This window comes from Cryptomeria japonica, chromosome 5, assembly GCF_030272615.1.
Source record: "Cryptomeria japonica chromosome 5, Sugi_1.0, whole genome shotgun sequence".
Lineage (NCBI taxonomy): Eukaryota > Viridiplantae > Streptophyta > Pinopsida > Cupressales > Cupressaceae > Cryptomeria > Cryptomeria japonica.
The window spans coordinates 500,805,807-500,824,848 of NC_081409.1; positions in this window are offsets into that span (position 1 = coordinate 500,805,807).

The following is a 19,042-nucleotide window of genomic DNA, read 5'->3' on the forward strand; positions in this document are numbered from 1 at the left end:
TGAGGAAGATCCTGAATCCAAAATCCATGGATATGAGTATGGAGAAGCAACTTGAGGTAGCATTCAAAGATTGTGATGCTGAAAGGATGAATAAATTGAAGTTACAAGAGGAATTAAATTATACAAAGGAATTCATTCTTATCCTATAGGAGAGGTTGTCATCTGTTCAAGCTAGGAGGAAGGAACTTCTGCAAAATCAGGATAATGAAGAGAAAGATGCCCTTAATGAAAAATATCAGAAGTTGAATCAGGAGAATATTTTCATGAGGAATGAAATGAAAGCCCTAACTATGAGGATGTCAAAGGAGATTCAAGACCAGAATATGAATGAAGAAAACCCTGGGAGATCTCTAAAAGATAGATCTAAAGAATGCATCCTATTGGCTCATGAAAATGATATTTTGAGAACAAAATTAGTACAATTCCAAAGCAATGAACAAGAACTTGAAAGATGATGATTATCCTAAGAGATGATTTGACTATTGCAAATGAGTACAAGGACAAATTCAAAGTTAGTTCAGCATATCTTGATGAATTATTGAAATGCCAAAGACAGAATGAAGATTCCAGTGGACTTGGATTTGAACAAGGTCAAAGCTCCGGTACTGCAAATCAAGATTAGAACAATCAAAACCAATAGACACCAGTAAGGTAGCTTAATGCTTACAAATTCAATGGTAGATGCTTTACTTGTAATAAATTTGGTCATATGGCTAGGTAATGTAGAAATAGAGCAAATCAAAACTATAATTCTACTCCCAGTCAATGTTCCAAATATAATAAGTATGGTCATAAGACAAAAAGATTGCAAAATGAATGTTAAATATAATGCATGTGGAAAATTTGGACATATGGCTAATCAATGCAGGTCAAGCAATTATATCGGTTATAGCAAATAAATTCAAAAGAACAATGTTACATATTATGCATGCAATAATATTGGACACATAGCTAAGTTTTGTAGAAGAAAAAATCCACCGGTTAGCAATGATGGATCAAATGATAAAGGGAAAGAAAATATCAATGAAATCCGAAAAGATCATACCAAGAATTAGGTCAAGAAGTCAAATGAGAAATCAACTGATGGAATTATTCTGATTACTTAACTGATAGGGGAGATTTCTCCTGCACTGGTAGGAAGCTCATTTGGTAACCGAGGTAGATGCCTTAGGGGTAGGGAAATTTCATGAAAATATTGCATAAGCCCTAGGAAGGAGATCTGGAAGAAGTTCTAGACATTGGAAAATGTTTATTCGGCATGGAGATGTTCGACCGAGATCCAATATATTCCACCAGAAGACATTCATATCAATGATGTATTAGGGTTAAAAGGTTGAATCCACTTCATTTTTTATCATCTTACATTTAGAGCAATTAAGAGTGATATAGTGCGAGTCTAAGGTGGTTCAAAGTGATAAAAAATATTCATCAACGATTCCACCAACACTCACAAGAATTCTCTAGGATTATTCACAGAAAACCATTTCTCAAGCATTTATCACAATCATGATTCATCATAGAAGCTAGATCATCCTCTGCATCTACTTTCACTACAAATCCAACTATTGTCAATGTTAAGGATCATCCCCAACCAATTTTCAAGCCATGTCCGCATATTGCCACCTTGGATGATTTGGTTGGTGCATTTTTGCGTGTTCCGGAAGAAGTTGTTTATGTGGAAGATGTCAAAGCATTTATTAACTACCACATTGAGGATTTGGGTACTTGTGACATCAAGAATATGTACATGAATGAGTTGATGGGTGACTCTGAAAAGATCAAACCCGAAATAAGCACATTGAAGATCTAGGGTTTACTAGCATTCTTGATATCCCTGAATTTGAAGATGAGATCATCTAATATGTACTGAGTAGAGTTCATGGAGAGTTAATTTGGTTGGATAGGCCTTATAAGATCTCAAAGGAGGCCATTAGGGCCATCATCGGTTTTCCACAGATTGGTCAGTGTCTGGAGAAAAAGATTTCAAATGATCAAGTTAACAAAATCATAAGCATAACTTTAGACCGACGATCAATGAGGGTCACCAACATTACTGATCGAGACATTGGATTTGGTAGCATGATCATTGGGTATAAGGTAACTCAAACCAACCATCTCAATTCTATTTCTAGCTCCTGCATATATGCTAGACATTAAATTATGAGGGAAAATGAGAAAATAGATCTATGTGGATGGATGAATGATGAGTTGATCATTAACCTTGGAAATATTAAAGGAGATAAAATGGGGATATTCTAGTATGGGAATCTCATTGTCTTCTTAATGCTATTTTTTCTTAATGAAACTCCTGGGTTTGGGAAGAGACGGTGGGCATTTGATATCCCAATAGACAGACAATTAAAGAAATCTATTGCTAGCTTGGGTAGCCAACAAGATGATAAGGTTTGGGGTTTTTTCAAGGCATTTCAGAAAGCAATGAAATCTAGAGAGAGGGTTCCTAAACACATTATTGATAAATACTCAACTGAGATCTACTTTTTGGTCAAAAGGGATGAAACCTTAATAGAAGTAGTTAAACCCTGGAAGATATGGATAAAGGAGATGGGTATGAAGTTGATGTTGTGATTCTTGATGCTTATGCTAAAATATTGATTGATGCTCCTATTGATGAGGCTAAAAAGTCTTTCGGTACTGCAACGCAAAAGAAGAAAGAGGTTCAAAACTGAATTCAATCAGAAGAAGAGGGAGAAATAGCAAGGTAAGGCCAACAAATTTGTTGAAAAAGTGTCCTAAGACATCAAGGCCTTAATGGATGCTATTCTGGAAAAAGGAAGGAAGAGGAAAGAGCCTGAAATGTTCATTGGCCCTATTTGACCACTCTGGAACTAAAGATGACACTCCTTTAGCATTCAAGAGGGTATTGAGGAAGAAATGTGAGGAGTCTAATGAGGAGGCAAGGAAGCAACTGGTAAGAAAGGTCATAATCAAGGTACCAACCAACCAACCTGCAATGAAAAGAGCTCCAAAGGAAACATCTCTTACACCTTCTGCACCATCTAGTACTGGCAGAAGAAAGAGGATAGATGACATAGAACTTTCTATTGTAACCAATAATGTATTTATAATCCCTCCCAAGACTTGCATAGAATTAATAGATGAAATCACCAAGGATGGAATTTTGAAAATATACAATACTATTATGAGTACTTAGATGATGATGAGTAGAAATAAATTGAGGAAGCAGTCTTGTTAAGCCTGGATATATTTAAGAAGGATTTATTAGAAATTGAGAAGCAAATATTGACACAACTAAATGATAATCTAGATGCTAGGAGATTATCCGCTATGGAGAAGGACAAGCACATAAAATTTCAAGAGTTATTAACTACTTGTGGTTCAATTACTCCAAATGAGTTGGATATGACCATTGAAGTTGCAGATAAAATAATTTTTTGCAGAAAACATAGGATAATTAGCCTTATGGTAGGCAAGTTTAATGAAATAATCAGTGAAACTCACAAGGCATGGGTTCAATTCTTTGTTGACAACCCTGGTTTCTTGTCTACACCAAAAGCCAAGACTGAGACTACTGACATCTCGACTGAAGGGAAAGGCAAAGGTGTGGTGGGTGCCTCACCCACAATTTTGAAAGATACTAAGGCATCAGATGTAGAGCCCCCGATAGAATCTAATGTATAGGACACATAGGAGATATCGACAAAAGTAGATAATATACATATACCAATAGATACATAGAATGTACAGGTTATAGATGTTGAGGATAATAGTCCTCCACATCAGAATGTATAGATTGTGGATATAGTTAATGTGGAACCAGTAGTAATAGATAATACACCAAGTGGTGAAGCCACTGGTGCAAAAGAGGATGTTATTAAAGGTATTAAACCATCGAGGAAAAGGGAGAGGAATCTGGGAGGGAACCGATAGCTAACACATCTTTGTTGTCAATTGACACCTCCTAGGTAGAGCAGAAGAGTATAAATGAGATGAGTTCTACTGAGCTCATGATGATAGTTGCTCAAAAGATGATGAAGGAAGGATCAGTGGACAAAGGAATAATTGATCACTCAATTCCAATATTGCACAGACTTATCCTGGAGTGCCAGTTTGACAAAGGAGCAAGCCCATCTAGGAAGCTCAAAATAATTACTAAGCACATTTCTAAGGATTTTCAATCACTAGAGCAAATATCTAACCGATGGGCATTGGAAAGATTCATTGAAGCTAAGAGAGCCACTTTTGATCAGTTGATTGAATCAGAGAAGAAGGAGATTATTGAAAAATTGATGTTAATCGATAATGCTTTAAGACAATGTACAAATATATATAGAGTATGCTGTAACACTGAATTAATTATTGCAGATATAGATAAAGGCATTAGAGATTCTCAAGATAAAATTGTAGGTATAGTCAATTCTGTTGGTGGTTCCAATTCTTTGACTACATCTATTGATGGGCAGATTTTTTTGTTAGAAGCTCAAATTTCAGCTCTTGAAAGGGAAAGAGACAAAATCATAAGGAGAGCTAAAGGGCTCAAAGGATTGGTGAGTCCCTGATTGGACTCCTTGAGTGTACATAAAAATGAATGCATTGATATGGCTGGCAAGCTCACACCGACAAAGGTTGAGGAGAAAGAGTCCCATGCTCATATGCTTAATGGACTTGTATCAATATCCAGCACATTCAAATCTATCTGGGACACTTATCTAGAGCTTTTGGAGAAATCCTATCCAGAAATTTTCAAGTATATTTAGCTCCGATAAGGTATTTTGGGACACATTCTTTGTACAAAATTTCATTCTTCATCCTAGTTTTTGGTGTTTTTTTTGGCATTGATGTCAAAAGGGGAGGTATAGGGTAAATAATAAATCCTTGTCATCAAGAGATAAGGGGTATTTGTATAGATCATGATCACAGATGAATATTCAGCTTAGGGGAGTAGTCTTAGGGTGAATTCAGCAGATGGAAACCATTATCATTTTTCACATGAGTGTTGCCATCAATGCCAAAGGGGTAGATTGTTGGAAATTGACACTTATTTTTTTGGTGTCATATGTTATCACTGATGGCAATGTGTTTCGGCTTCATTCTTTAGTTTGACACTTCATCGACATACACTTCACTGACATTGACAGGTATCTTCACCAATAGGAAGGATTCTATGTGTACCGATATAGGAGGCCGACATCATTGGGAGATCTAGCAATTGACAATTCATTTTTCAATTTATGTATATATGTAATGAGCCAACATATATAATCATTTTTGTATTATCTATGTAAGCTGACATAAGTCATGAAGGATTGTAAGGGTATATAAGTCAGTTATTAGATTATTTTTGATAGATGAGAATGAGATGTTGTTAGTAATGTGAAGATCATGTGTATGAGGTAATTTATGTATGAGATCAATATTGTGTAATTATCTATAGATGATTTTGGATGTGCTCACAGAGCAAAGGTCATTCTGGTAAGGGTTTAAGGGTTTTAGAAACAAAATAGTCAGAGCTTGAGCTGAAACTCAACCAAGCATAGCAGATGCATTAAATGAGTTCAGTCTTATGTTTTGTTATTCAAAGTGATTGTAGTCAGTGAGACTCTTTTGTGTTGAGCAATATGCTCTAGGTGGTAATCCTTCCTGCAGGTGCAGGCACCCATATTATGTAATATCTTTTCATATGGCCAGTGGATTGATATTGTGGGTCACAAATCCTACCATGGTTTTTCCTCTTTGAGGTTGTCCACATATAAATTAACTATGTTATGGTGTTAATTTGTGTGATTGGTTCATTGATTTCTCTACTTCTTTCAATTATATATGTATCGGTATACCAGTTGGTGAATGCATGTTATAATAAGGTTAAAATTGAACATTCTGATAGAACACTGATTCACCCCCCTCTCAGTGTTCTTAGATTCCAACAACGTGGAGCAGGGCATTAGTGTTTGCAGTGCCCCTCCCCTTGTTGAGCATGTGTTTTATGTGCCTCCATGTGCTTCAGATGCTTATCTCATGTGGATCCCCTTAAGTAGCAAGGTAAATGGTAAAATTTATTTTCACCAAATCAACAACATGTATGCTCTATTGTATGCATGCAAAATAATTCAATTGTTGTAGTTGGATGATGACTGGAACCATGAACTGAGGGAGATTGGATCCTTCAAAAGGATCATTTTTGAAAGAGTAAAAATCTTTCATTCGCCTCTTATTGTATCAATGTAAATATTATTTAGCTTTTCCATGCTTTCCAAGAAGTGCGCATGCACAGGTCATCTCTTCTAGAATGGCCAAATTTTGATTTTTTGTTCCAGGTTGCAGGGGGCAAAGATTGTCTTTTTTCTTTAGGTTTTCACACTGTGCCCAATTGACTTCTTAAGGCTACTAATTAGTGTGCCAAGTAGGCTTTCCATCCCCTTCAAGTTGCCAAAAATGTTGGCAATTTTTTTGCCAACCTTAGTAGAGCTTAGATCCAAGATTTGAGTGTGACTAACATTTCGTGTTATCCAATACTGATAACATGTCATGCTATCAGTCTCAATAGAGTTAGTTTCTTCTTCATAGTTTTGCAGAGTCATATAACATGAGGCTTATATGATGTGTTAATAACATGAGTGTTAATGACCCTCGTGCCTCATGTGTTACATCAACAAATCATGTCAATAACATGTCATGTTATTGACAAGGTCATGTTATTAACCACTTTAGTTTGTAGCATGTTATTTGGCACCGAGGCTGGCACCAATCAACATCAAAGAGAAACAAGGAATAAAAAGGTATTCTCGTGGGATAAGGCTATGCAGGATAAGAAACCATAAAGATAAAGGGGTTTCACTGTTATCCCGTGAGCTGAAAAGAATAGTGCATAAGTGTCATGGGATAAGTAGGTTAAAAGGTGGTTGAAGCTTTCCCCTTATCCCATGGGATTTCAAAGGACATAAAGAGCGCTCATAGGATAAGGAAACAAACAACATGCAGTTCCCTTCCTTATCCCTCACTGAGAAAAGATCATTCAAAAGGCTCATGGGATGAGAGAACAAAGGATACAAGGGGACATATGAGTTCCTTATCCTCTGCGTTCCTACAAGATAAGGAAATAAGGAAAACTTGAGGGACTCTTATCCTACGATGTGGAGTAGAGGCTCAACGAGGCTCGCGGGATCAAAAAGCAAGATGGAAACAAAGAAAAGGCCTTATCCCACAAGGTAAAGTGAAGACACCAATGGGCTCATGGGGTCAAAAAGTGAGATAGAAATAAGCAAGTTCCACGGGATAAGAAACATAAAGGAATATGTTTTTTCCTTATCCCGCAGGGATAAAAGGAGACAAGAGGGGGGCCATGGGATAAGTAGAGTGAGGTAGAAAAAAGAGAGTCTTATCCCACAAGGTAAAGATTCACCCTCAGTGATGCTATGGGATAAAAATGCAAGGTTGCTCAATGGTCAAACATAATGAGGGAAGCGTGGACCTGGGGTGCCACGTCAGCTATCCATGACTGTTAGATCTTCATAAAGCCCGATCCAATGGCGATGTTTTAATCTTGCATTGGGCCTTTTGAGTGCACTTACATGGTGAGATCTTGTCCATCCATCTGTGCATGAGATCTCTTGATCAATGACTGATATTCAATTTTCTCTGAGCTGTAGAGTTTTGAATGCTCTGTGTAGGGTTGTTGTCGACCTAATAGTCAAGGTCTTCATTTTTCTTGGTCGGCACCCGATTTTGGACCCAATTTCTATACAACCATTGGATTTTGATGCCATTACTCTAGAGGTGACCCCAACATGTCATTTTTCAGACACCACCATGCCCTCTTCAATGTAGAACAAAGACTTTTGTCCCTACAAGTGTTCCCAACCATGCTTGTTGATAGGGATTACTTCACCAGGGGGTTATTTTCATGCTTCCAAAGACAAAGGACCAACTTGCAGAGCTGATAGAACATGCCATTAGATATGTTTAACTATTCTCTTCTCCTCCTCTCTAATTTATGTAACCTAACCCAGGTAGGGTTAGGGTTTTCTCAATTGTAACAATCCAGAGTTATGCTTGAACTGTAAAGGCAATTTTTGTAATTTTCTCAACATATTATCTCTTCTTTTCTTATGCAGAATTATTATGTCTCTCTACATCTGTAAATTTTCCTTGCCTCCTCATTAATGTAATTATCTTTCTTCCCTCTATTCAATTCTTGAATTTTGTGTAATTTTTTAGCTCTCTGTTTGAATGCATTCTCTTTTGGTTTTCTGCAGTGTTAGTGACTGTGTTGGCTCCCAACCTTTACTCACACTTAGATGGCTAAGTAGAATAGAATTATGTACATCCTTGCGTAGTTTTCATTGATGTTTTTTTTTAAGCTACAGGTAGGGGAGATCATCATTTCAGTCTAGGTGCAAACCCTATTTCCCTTGTTTCATGCAACCCTTCCCTCTCTCCCTTTTCCTTGTGAAAGCTTATATTAGATTTTCATGTGTTGGGTTGGTCCAACACTTTGCATCAGATTGAATAGGAAGCCAACCTTCTCCAGAGATTCATCCTCACATTTTGCAAGGTCCCACACTTGGGAGATTGATTCCATGTTTCACAAGGTTGACGACCAAGGTTTCTTGGGTCATCAAGGGTGCAAACTTTTGTGACAATAATTTTCATCTCATGTGTTGATATGTAGACCCTAATTACTCATGTACAACATTATGAGGTCAGAAATGAAACAATCAGTATATTTGATGACATAGATCATTATTTGAATGATTTAATAGTCTCTTTAGATTTGTTGATAAATTAAGAGAAAAAAGTTGCTCTAGTAATTCCAAATTTCTTACAAATTCAAAAAAAAGAGCCAAAAAATCTATTGAGAGATTGATGATGATGAGGATAAGTTGTAGCATACAACCTATTGAAATCAAGGAACATTGAGAGTGGGGGTGGTGAATCAGTCTTCTACTGGCAAACCAATTTTTTGACTTAATCTCAAACCATTGGAAGCAAATGCAAGTAAGTAAAATGCAGAAAAACAAGATAATCAACCATAAAATCATAACACTAGGATTTTTACGTGGAAACCTGGAAAGGGAAAAACCACGCTGGGATTGGAACCCACAATATTTATATATTGTGATTAGGAGTATATAAATATTACATAAGGGGAGTGCACTTGCATTCAGGCACATTGCCTAAAACCAAAGGTTCAATTAAAATATGGTAGTCTCATTGACTTATAGATCAATTATAATGATAACTATAATGAATGAACTCTAAAATAGAATCAAATGATTCTTGGATGAGTTTCGGTTAAGTGCATAATTCTAACTGTAACACCTCTGCAACTCTGCTATGTTCTTCTCAATCAACTACTGGATCAAGAATGTGCACATGAAATTGCACCAAAATGGTTTCTTGATCACAACTCTCTCATATCATCACCCAAAAGATCTTCCACATCGGTCTTATATATCCACAACCACAAAATAAAATATTCATCAAGTCAGCCATCACAATATACAATGTAATGTGTAACCGGGTGTCAACTTAGACTGTATGGCCAAAACATATGTGGATCCATCAAATGATGTCAAAATGACTTCTACAAGTCAGCCCTATCATCCCATGCACAAATCTCACCACAACAATCATGATAATGCTTCCATACCAAAAGATGCTCTATTGTCCAGAGATACCAGAGATAGATTACCAGATCACTTTATCTATCGGTTACCAAGAACCATGACTACTAGATAGGATTTCCATTAAGAGTTTCCATCAATGACAATCCTAATCCATTATCCATGGACCAAAATTCATTGGATGAGTGTCAATTGCTAACAATCTCCCCCTTTGGCATTGATGGCAAAACTTGTGAAAAATGACCAAGTGTTGAAACTTGTGCACTAGATCAAAATTTCTAAGGCTCCCCCTTAGACCAAAATCTCAAAAATGCTATATCAACCCAAAAACTTGTATCCTTCTATACATTTTTCACTCTACTATTTTGACAACAATCTAGAAGATGGGGTGCTCCTCAAAAACTTATATACAAGAGTGTATACCATATATACTATACATACTTGAAGATATCTGCAAAAATGGTCTTCAAAAATCCTAAGTGAGTATCCCACCCTCTTCAAGTTATCCAAAACTATAATGAATACACTGAAAAAATAGGCATATATCTGTAGATCCTTCAATTCAGATAGAACAAGTTGAGCCATTGTCTTTAAACAATCAACTTTATTGCTTAGCATGGTGTCCATCTGGGGAGCAATAAGGTTCTAGAGTTCACCCGCCACCTTATAATTCTCTCCTTTTTTGAATTAAGTGTCAAGATTTTATCCATAAGAGCCATCACCTAACCTTCTATACTGCTAACAGGGGTTACATTGGAGTCAAATTACTGAGATATACTATCTAGATTGTCCCGATAGACACTGATCTGCTTATCAATATCTAAAGTGAATTTGGATAGTGAAAGGCATGACTTGTACATCTTTCCTCCTTCACTCAGTGCTTCAGAAATAGCTCGAAGTCCTTTATTTTTTATCTAACTCTGTAGTCCTCAATCATTTTCTAGAAAATTTGCATTCTCACCTCCTTGAATTTTTCCAATACCCTCTTGGTGGTTGCCTTCTGTAATCATTCAAAATTGGTATTGATATTACTAATTAACTATAAAATGCTTACCGGAGGGGTTAGAGTTTAGATCTAGTTGCACTTCTAGAAGAACCTACTGCCAAATACCTACAGGCATTTCAATTAACTTCTTGTCCTCATTATCTGATTTAACCAAGTCCTGAATAGCTTGAGCCTGGACTACTGCAGCTACTGTTGTTCACCAAAAGTGATAACCCAAGAGCACCTGCAATCCTTCTATGAAATGGCCAATTTCAGTCTACAAAACACATCAAGGCTTGGACAACATAACATAGGACCCTAATTGATCCTCCTGCACTTTCGGTTCTGCTAGACCTAGGGGGGGACACCCTTTTGATGCATTAAATACAACAATTATAGACACATAACTACATCAACACTAAGCAGATAGATCATTTCACAAGCTCAACAGGTTAGGAAACACTACAGATTGGCTAGATCTGTACAAACAATAAGATGGAATAGAGCTTGGAAAGAATGGAACACACACCCCTAAACATGAAGGGAAATTAGATTTTCTTTTAAAATGTGTATCTGATAACATCCCCAAACTTGCAAGACCAGTGCCTTGTTAATTGGGAAACAGAGTCTCACATAGAATTGCAAGTATGTCAATCACAACTACAAATTTGCTTTCCTTATAGAATATCCTTGCATTAACACCTTATATTAATGCATTACTCAGATCCATTTACAACATTATCAAATTTGGGACACATTCCATTATTGATGATTGGTTACAGAATTTAAAACCTTCATTGAAGGATACCCACAAACAATCACACAACTTCCTTAAAATTGACAAATTTCATCCTCCTTGAGGAATGAATTCATAATACTGAAATGCATACACAGACAATATGGTGGGAAATTACTCATGCCTGACATAAGTAAAGCCTGCAACTAGAAAACACATCTTGAATGTTGCACTCAAATCCTCTGTACCCTGAAACCAAACAAAAGCATTTACAAACTTGGGTCAAGATATTCAGAAAATGGAAGCCATCAAATCTGGAGCATTTTTCCAAATTTTTGGAACCCTTACAAATGAGAAGAATTGGGAATAAGAAGGAGAGGGAAAAAAGAAAAGTCTCATCAGAACATGCCAAGTGTCCCTCTTTCTAACTGAATTTCATTCCCAACCAAACTACCCCCAAAATATCTGATCTTTGTCAAAATTGACTACATAATTGGATTCCACACTCTGAGATCTTTCCGGAAACATATAATACTTCATATTTTGGCCAAAAATACAACCCTGGACGAATTAATCATTCACATGTGCACAATCATTTAAATTTTTGAATTTTTAATATAGTTTGCACTATGTATTTAAACCGATTTTAATTTTGATTTTTGCCTCCCTTTTGGCCTGATGCCTTGCCATGTGGTGGGACCTGATTGGTCGATAGGGTTGACTGGACGCCACCTGAGATGACACCTCATCATCCTGCCATTTGTTTGCTTGCTTGTCTATCCACCTTAGTGCCACCTTTGCGACACATCATCCCCACCGGGACAGGACCTACCTGCTAGACATCTGACTATACCTGCCACATCATCGCCACCTAGCTTTTGCCATTTTGCATTTTGCCTTTCGCCATTTCGCGACCTCTAATGGGTGAGCATCTTGCCTTCGCGAACATTTTCGGAAATGCTTTTCGCCATTTTGCAGCCTCTAACTGGTGAGAACCTTCGGCCTGCGAATCGACGCGCTTCATTGGATCATCTCGGACTTGCTCATTGGTTATGTCGACCCCTCTCTGCAAAATTTGTCTATCTGCCTCAGGAAGCATGCCTGCATGGGGTCCACCTGTCACCGTCTAATTTCTCCTCCAGTTGCCTTGGGATCCATGCCCTCGCGTGGGCCCACCTTGGGCGCTCAACGAGCACCATCCATCAAAAGCCTTGATGGCTTTGACATATTAGATGTGTGGGCTTTTGTATTTAAATACTAGAAAGGACCTCCGCCCAGCCAATGTGGGATTAAAACATTAAGCCTAGGAATGCATTTTAGAGCTTTAATGGCTGGCAACACATTTGTTTTTAATTTTTCTACAACTTAGCTTCTACTGCCCACTCAATGCCACGCCAGAGGTTTCACGTGGGGGAGGAGGACTACAAATTTCTGTTTGCATTTGAAATTTAATGCTTTTTCCAGAGACACATTGCATTTGCTGAGAACCTCTGAAACATCTTCAACATTGGGAAGCTGCTGGCAATGCATTTGGTGTTTGTTTTTTTTAAAAAAAACTTCCTTAACTCTCCCACTCTCCTACTCTCCACTCTCCATGCAGAACTTTACTATTGCCATTTGCATTGGTTCTGAGGTTTTATACTGCCTTACATACCATGCTGGAGAGAAATGGGTAATGGCATCTACCTTTGTTCATTTGTTTAATGTTTAATTTATTGTTATTGCTACCAGAAGGAAACCACGTGAGGGAGGAGCTGCATTCATTTTTTTAAATTGTCTGAAGCTTCCTTCAAAAACCATGCCACACACCATAATTTACTTGTTGTTCATTTTTTGCTTCCCAGACAATACACATTCAACTTGAAGGAGAGAAAGGAGGGCACGTGAGGGAGGAGGCTACTGCAATTTGTTTATATTTGCTTTGACTTTTCTACAGTCCTCCTTCAAACACCACACACATCAATAGGGGAAAAATGACATTCTGGTTTTGCCCATGTAATTTGCTTTGAAAATCTAACTCCTTCTTCACCAAAGCCCTGGGGATGTTAGAAAAGTTTGTTGGAGATTTAAAAATGCTATTGCATTGGTTGTGGATCATAGCAACACACCCAGCATTGCATTTTTTTGATAATTTCTTTGATTTCCATACACCCACGTGAGCTACAGCAAAGAGGGAATATGCTGGAGTTTTTATTTGGTTTGCATATTGCATAAAACTCATCTCCCAACCACCACGTTCCAGAAGGGAAGGAAAATATGGCATTGATTTTGCATTTGACTGTTGTTTATAAAACCAAATGCCCACTCCATACACCACGTGGGCTTGGATAGATGGCTATACACTAGCCAATTTGCATTTTCATATTTTTTGTTTATGGCAGCCTTTGGTATGTAATTGTCCAATGTCATTGCATGTGGCAGAAAGGGTGACATCAGTGCTAGCATCATCCATGATTTCAAGTTTTGTAATAACATCATTGAGAAGGTTAATGGCTTCTTCTATTTTATCTTCATCAACCAATTCTTCTACTCCTCCATTGCTTATATCTAGCAAGTAAAATACCTTGGTTGTTTAGACCAAGAGAGGCATTCCATTTTTGCATTATCCTTTAGTGGGAAACATATTAGAATACAAATGCAACCATGGATGTCAACATTACCCTAGAGGTGCTCATAGGGCCAAGTCGCCGATAAAATAACATTGCGCAGGCATGAGCCAATTCGGGCCCCAAAGTGGGTTTGACTAAAAAAAAATTCATTTTCATGCAACTGACCTCTGAAATGCTTTAGGAACCTCAAACACACCTCTGGAAATGATTGGCATCGTTTTTGGATCATTAAACTAAGTTTTGTGACTTTCAGGCAATTACACCACATTTTTGCATTTATCGCGAAGACGTAATTTTCAAAGTGGTCAAAACACCTTTCTGGACCTCGCCATCTGACAGGCGTGTACTCTGATATACAAGCATGAATTCTACCACACGATTTTTCAAGATAAGTCTCGAGCGAAGAGATATTAATTAGCGAAAATGACCAACTAGCTTTGTCGACAGTACGGACCTAATGAAGTCAATGTTCTGGCAACACATGATGCCTTTCTTAAAAATATCAAACAACCTCCGTAGACCCTCAAATTTGAAACACAGGTACCTTGAAGTACATACTAAATCTTTGAATTCTTAGTTTGACCAAAATCCTGACTGGATGCAAATGGCGCGCTCACAAAAATGGCTACATTAACTGATAAAGCACTAAAAGTACAGATAACTAAAAATGATGGTTAAATGAACCCTTTTGAAAACCGATCAAACAGATTGGTAGAGGCTTGAAATTTGAAACGTAGCTCATCATTTATACCAACATTAGCCCAGAACAAACATTCTATCATAACTCTCCTTGAGGCAACTTTTACACTCGTGCAAAACAGGGACTTGCCAAAACACACAAACTACAAATGGATTTGGCTTTGAAAATTGAGCAAATGGATTCGTTAGGACTTGAAATTTTTCAGAATGACTCACATTTATGCATATAATTGAATCCATTTTGAATTTCTTCATGAAAATCAATAGGGAAAAAGATACAAACACTGAAAGTAGGCTACTCAATAAAATCTGCATTTGTGCCTAAAATGCACTTTCAGCTCACCCCTCGAAATGGGTATCTCACAAACTTATCCAAACTGAATTCTGAAAGTTGCACAACACTGAATAGGCCAAATGAAAGGTGTAGGACATGTCTCAAAGCTTTACCTCTTCATGATTAATTGAGCCCCATTTTACCCTCTCGTAGACTAGGCCATTCAACTCACTCATTTGAAAATGCAAAGCAAAAATTTGAATTGGACCTCCAAACTTGACTCAATTTTAATGAGTCCCAACAGCTACCATTAGCCTTTTTGCAAGAGACATTTGTCCAATATCAAGAGGTTTATCAAAATTGATAGAGATCTGTGGGATAATTCTTTTCCCTTTGTCCTTAGGAGTGTCAATTTTTGTGACTATCAGGACATTGTCAATTTTTTTCTCTCCCTTCTCCTATATCTTATCATGTGATTTATCCTTCTCTGCCTCTTTTTTACTTTCAACCTTTCATTCTTTATCTTTTACTTGTGCACCAGTGTCGCCACTTGGTGAAGTATCATCCTTAGGAGTCCCTTGGGCCTCTTCAACTTTCATTTCCATCATCTCCGGATGATCAACCAGAGGATTTTGACTGTCTATAGTCTCAAGGGATGAATGAGTCTAGTCTACCAGATGAGAGATATCATCCTTCTGAGATTCATCATCATTGATTGGCACCCGATTGACCTTTAGAAACGTTTTCCATATGTCTTCTATTTCTTTTCTCACTTCTTCAACTCTACCAACCATAAGCCTGTTAACTTTGTTTTTTCTTCTAAATTCCTTCCAATTGGCTAACTCAATTCTATCAACCTCCTCTCAAGATATACAAGAACCGATGTTTATCAATTTAGGCTCTTTCATTTCTTTGTCTAATCTTCTTGTTGTTAGCCTCCTAGCATCAAGAATATAATACAAATCTTTGGGAATACTACATTCTATCTCAATTAATGACTTGTTGAAGTTATGCAAATGCAACACAACTTCCTCAACTTCTCTTTTCTCATTGTGCACACGACTCAAAATGTACCTTATCCATTCACCCTCATCGAATGTCGATAAGTGAACAAACTTTGTGAAACCCTTTCTCTGCAACTGTGCATATTCCAACTTGGGATTTCCAACTTCATCCATTATCTTTTCAATATATAGGGTTAGGATGTCCTTCTTTTCAATTTCCTCAATTAAATAGTGAATATATTCTCTCACATCATCATTAAGCAAAAATCCATATGGGATGGACAAAAAAGCACCATTGGGGTCATTTTCAATAGACTTAAAAGGATGTCTTTTAAATTGTGGCCTTGCTATCTTAGAGACTTCTACTACCAAGGGTGTATCAACAAAATAAGATGACATTTCAAGAAATTTTGGGTTCAAATGCTTCGATAAATACCTTTTTCTTCTTCCGGATGCACAAGAATTCCTTGTCAGATCACCTCAAGCTTTCTGATCGCCTTGAAATCAGTTTCACCTCACTCTTCAGTCTCAAATTTTCATTCACAATGTAAGAAATGATTCATATTTCTCTTTTTTAACTTCGCAGACCCTAACTTTAAGTTGAAATAAATGCAACTTTAAAATTCAACCGGATGACCTATTCAACATAATCCATTCAACCAGATTCCAAGATCATCATCAAGAATTCTAGATTATCATCTCCAAGCATCTACAATCAACCTTGATCGATCAGAGATCTCTCCACGGGGTTCTATAAGATTGTGCATGAAGCCACCTCCTAAGGCCAAATGCCTTAGTTACCAGATGAAGCTCCTGCACCAGATTTGGGTTCAGATCCACTATCTTGGATTCATCTTTTCTAACCTACATCTTCTCATTCTTATTCTTGATCTCTTCTACCTTATCTTTTCCTTTCTCATTTGATTTCCCTTTTTTTACCGAATCATTGTTCTTTCTTTTTCAATACTTTTCAATATCACCAGTTTTGTTGCATGCACGATAAAAAATATTCCTCTGCATAGGTCTAAAATTCATTTGATATGGTCTCATCCTGCATTGGTTAGAGATATGTCCAAACATCCCACAAGAATAACATCTCTTGTTCTAAAAATTTTGCATTACTGATCTACACATATTTGACTTGTGACCAAAATTATTGCATATGAAACACTAACTGGTAAAGGTAGGACCATTGTTCATATTATTCATTCCACTATTCATCCTACTTCTGCATTGATTTGCCATATGACCAAATTTATTGCAAGTAAAACATCTACCATTTAATTTACAGGCATTAGCCTATCTTATGATTAGGTTTTACATTGCCTTGTCCAGATCCAAAGTATCCTCCCTTGTAAAATCCAAGTCCTCTCATGTCTTTTCCATGTCTCTAACTTTCCAACATCTCATCAAGCCTTGTTGAGCTATCATTGAATTTGTCCTTGTATTCATTTGTAGTAGCAAGTTCATCTCTTAGGGAAACAATCTATCTTTCAAGTCCTTAACCATTGTTACTTGTGTTGGTTCCCAAAACCATAAATTGGAAAACCCAAAGACTTGCCAAATCCCCAAGTAGTCCAATCAGCCTTGGCCAACGAACAAGGATGGTCAAAGACCAAATCCCTCTACACTTTAGGCTCCACTGAACATAGGTGGGTGTGCCTCTTCCTCTCAAGCACAAAAGAGGTTATTTATAGTGGATTTAAAACTTTTAGCAAGTTTACACAACTGGAAAATTATTATTCTGCAACTATGCTTTATTATGTGCTTTAACTGAATGCTTTGAAAAGAAATGATTGTGAATGTATATTGAAAATGAGATTGCTTTCAGGACTTAAATGAAATCTGCATAGGTTAGTTCATATAGGATTTGGGAAGAACGTTTCTCTATCAAGGATCTTAAATGCATACAGATCAAAACCTTAAAAGATCAATAACAGACCAGTGCCTCTATCCAGGGATATATACAACACTTTGTGGACAAAATATCTTATCAACTCAAGAGAAAATTTCTCATCAACTATGAAGGTTCAGTATGCGTTACACAAATAATAAGAACTCAATCTTTCACTTAAATGCAACGGCATGTGATTCACATCATAGAAAATCTATAAATAGATTTATCAAGAGGACAAAGATAATCATCAACACAAAAGTGTACACAATATTTGGAAAAAGAAACAGCAAACCTTGTATATTAATCTTCAGGAAATAATTGAATACATAAGCTACACTTGCAGATACTTCATTATAGATTGCTTGCACAAAATGATACTTCTTCTTCCTATAGACTTCTCTAATACAAAATGATATTCAATCCTTACAACAGTATCTTGTTCTTATGACTCTCCCCCTTTTTACATATAAGAATGACTTCCTATAAGTACATAAATCAAAAGGCATATATGAAAGGATGCATCATTTCATACATAGAAGGGAGTTATAGACAATTGCATTCCAAAGGACACACCCTTTGGTTTAACAACTAATTTACAAATTAAAACCCTACAAATACTAAATGATGCTTCAATAATGTGTGCTTTATTCTCTACCTTGATAAAATTCATCAGCAAGTATTCATTATCTTATTATTTTATGCACACAAGATAAGCCAATCAAATTCCTTGATTTGAAAATAAAATGTATTCCACTTTAGATTTTAGTTTGAAAATACTTGTTTAAAATAATTCATTAAAACCAAAACTATTTCCCTTTAAAAATATTTTGCAAACATAGCATCCATTCATATAAAATAATACCTTACCCTAAAATATATATTCAAGGCACTTTATTAGGGATAAATGCACATAAAATTCATCTTTAATGCACTTTCAAATAATAACGTCAAGGAGAGAATATACTTCCCTTTTATCAAATTCATGAGTTAATATTCCAGCCATACGATAAGAACTTATTTTCCCCTTGTAGTTTGAGTTATACATTTAATTCTGATTTTTTATTTTGCACCCCACCACGTGTCTGCTTCTAGTTTGATCATGGATCACCTTAGGCAATACCCGGTTTTACCATCTCAGCACCGCCGGACCCACCTCAACTTTAACTCTTCCTTGTCATTGATCTGCGATGGATATTCATCATGCATCTCTGCATAGCGGGTCAACAACAACCATTA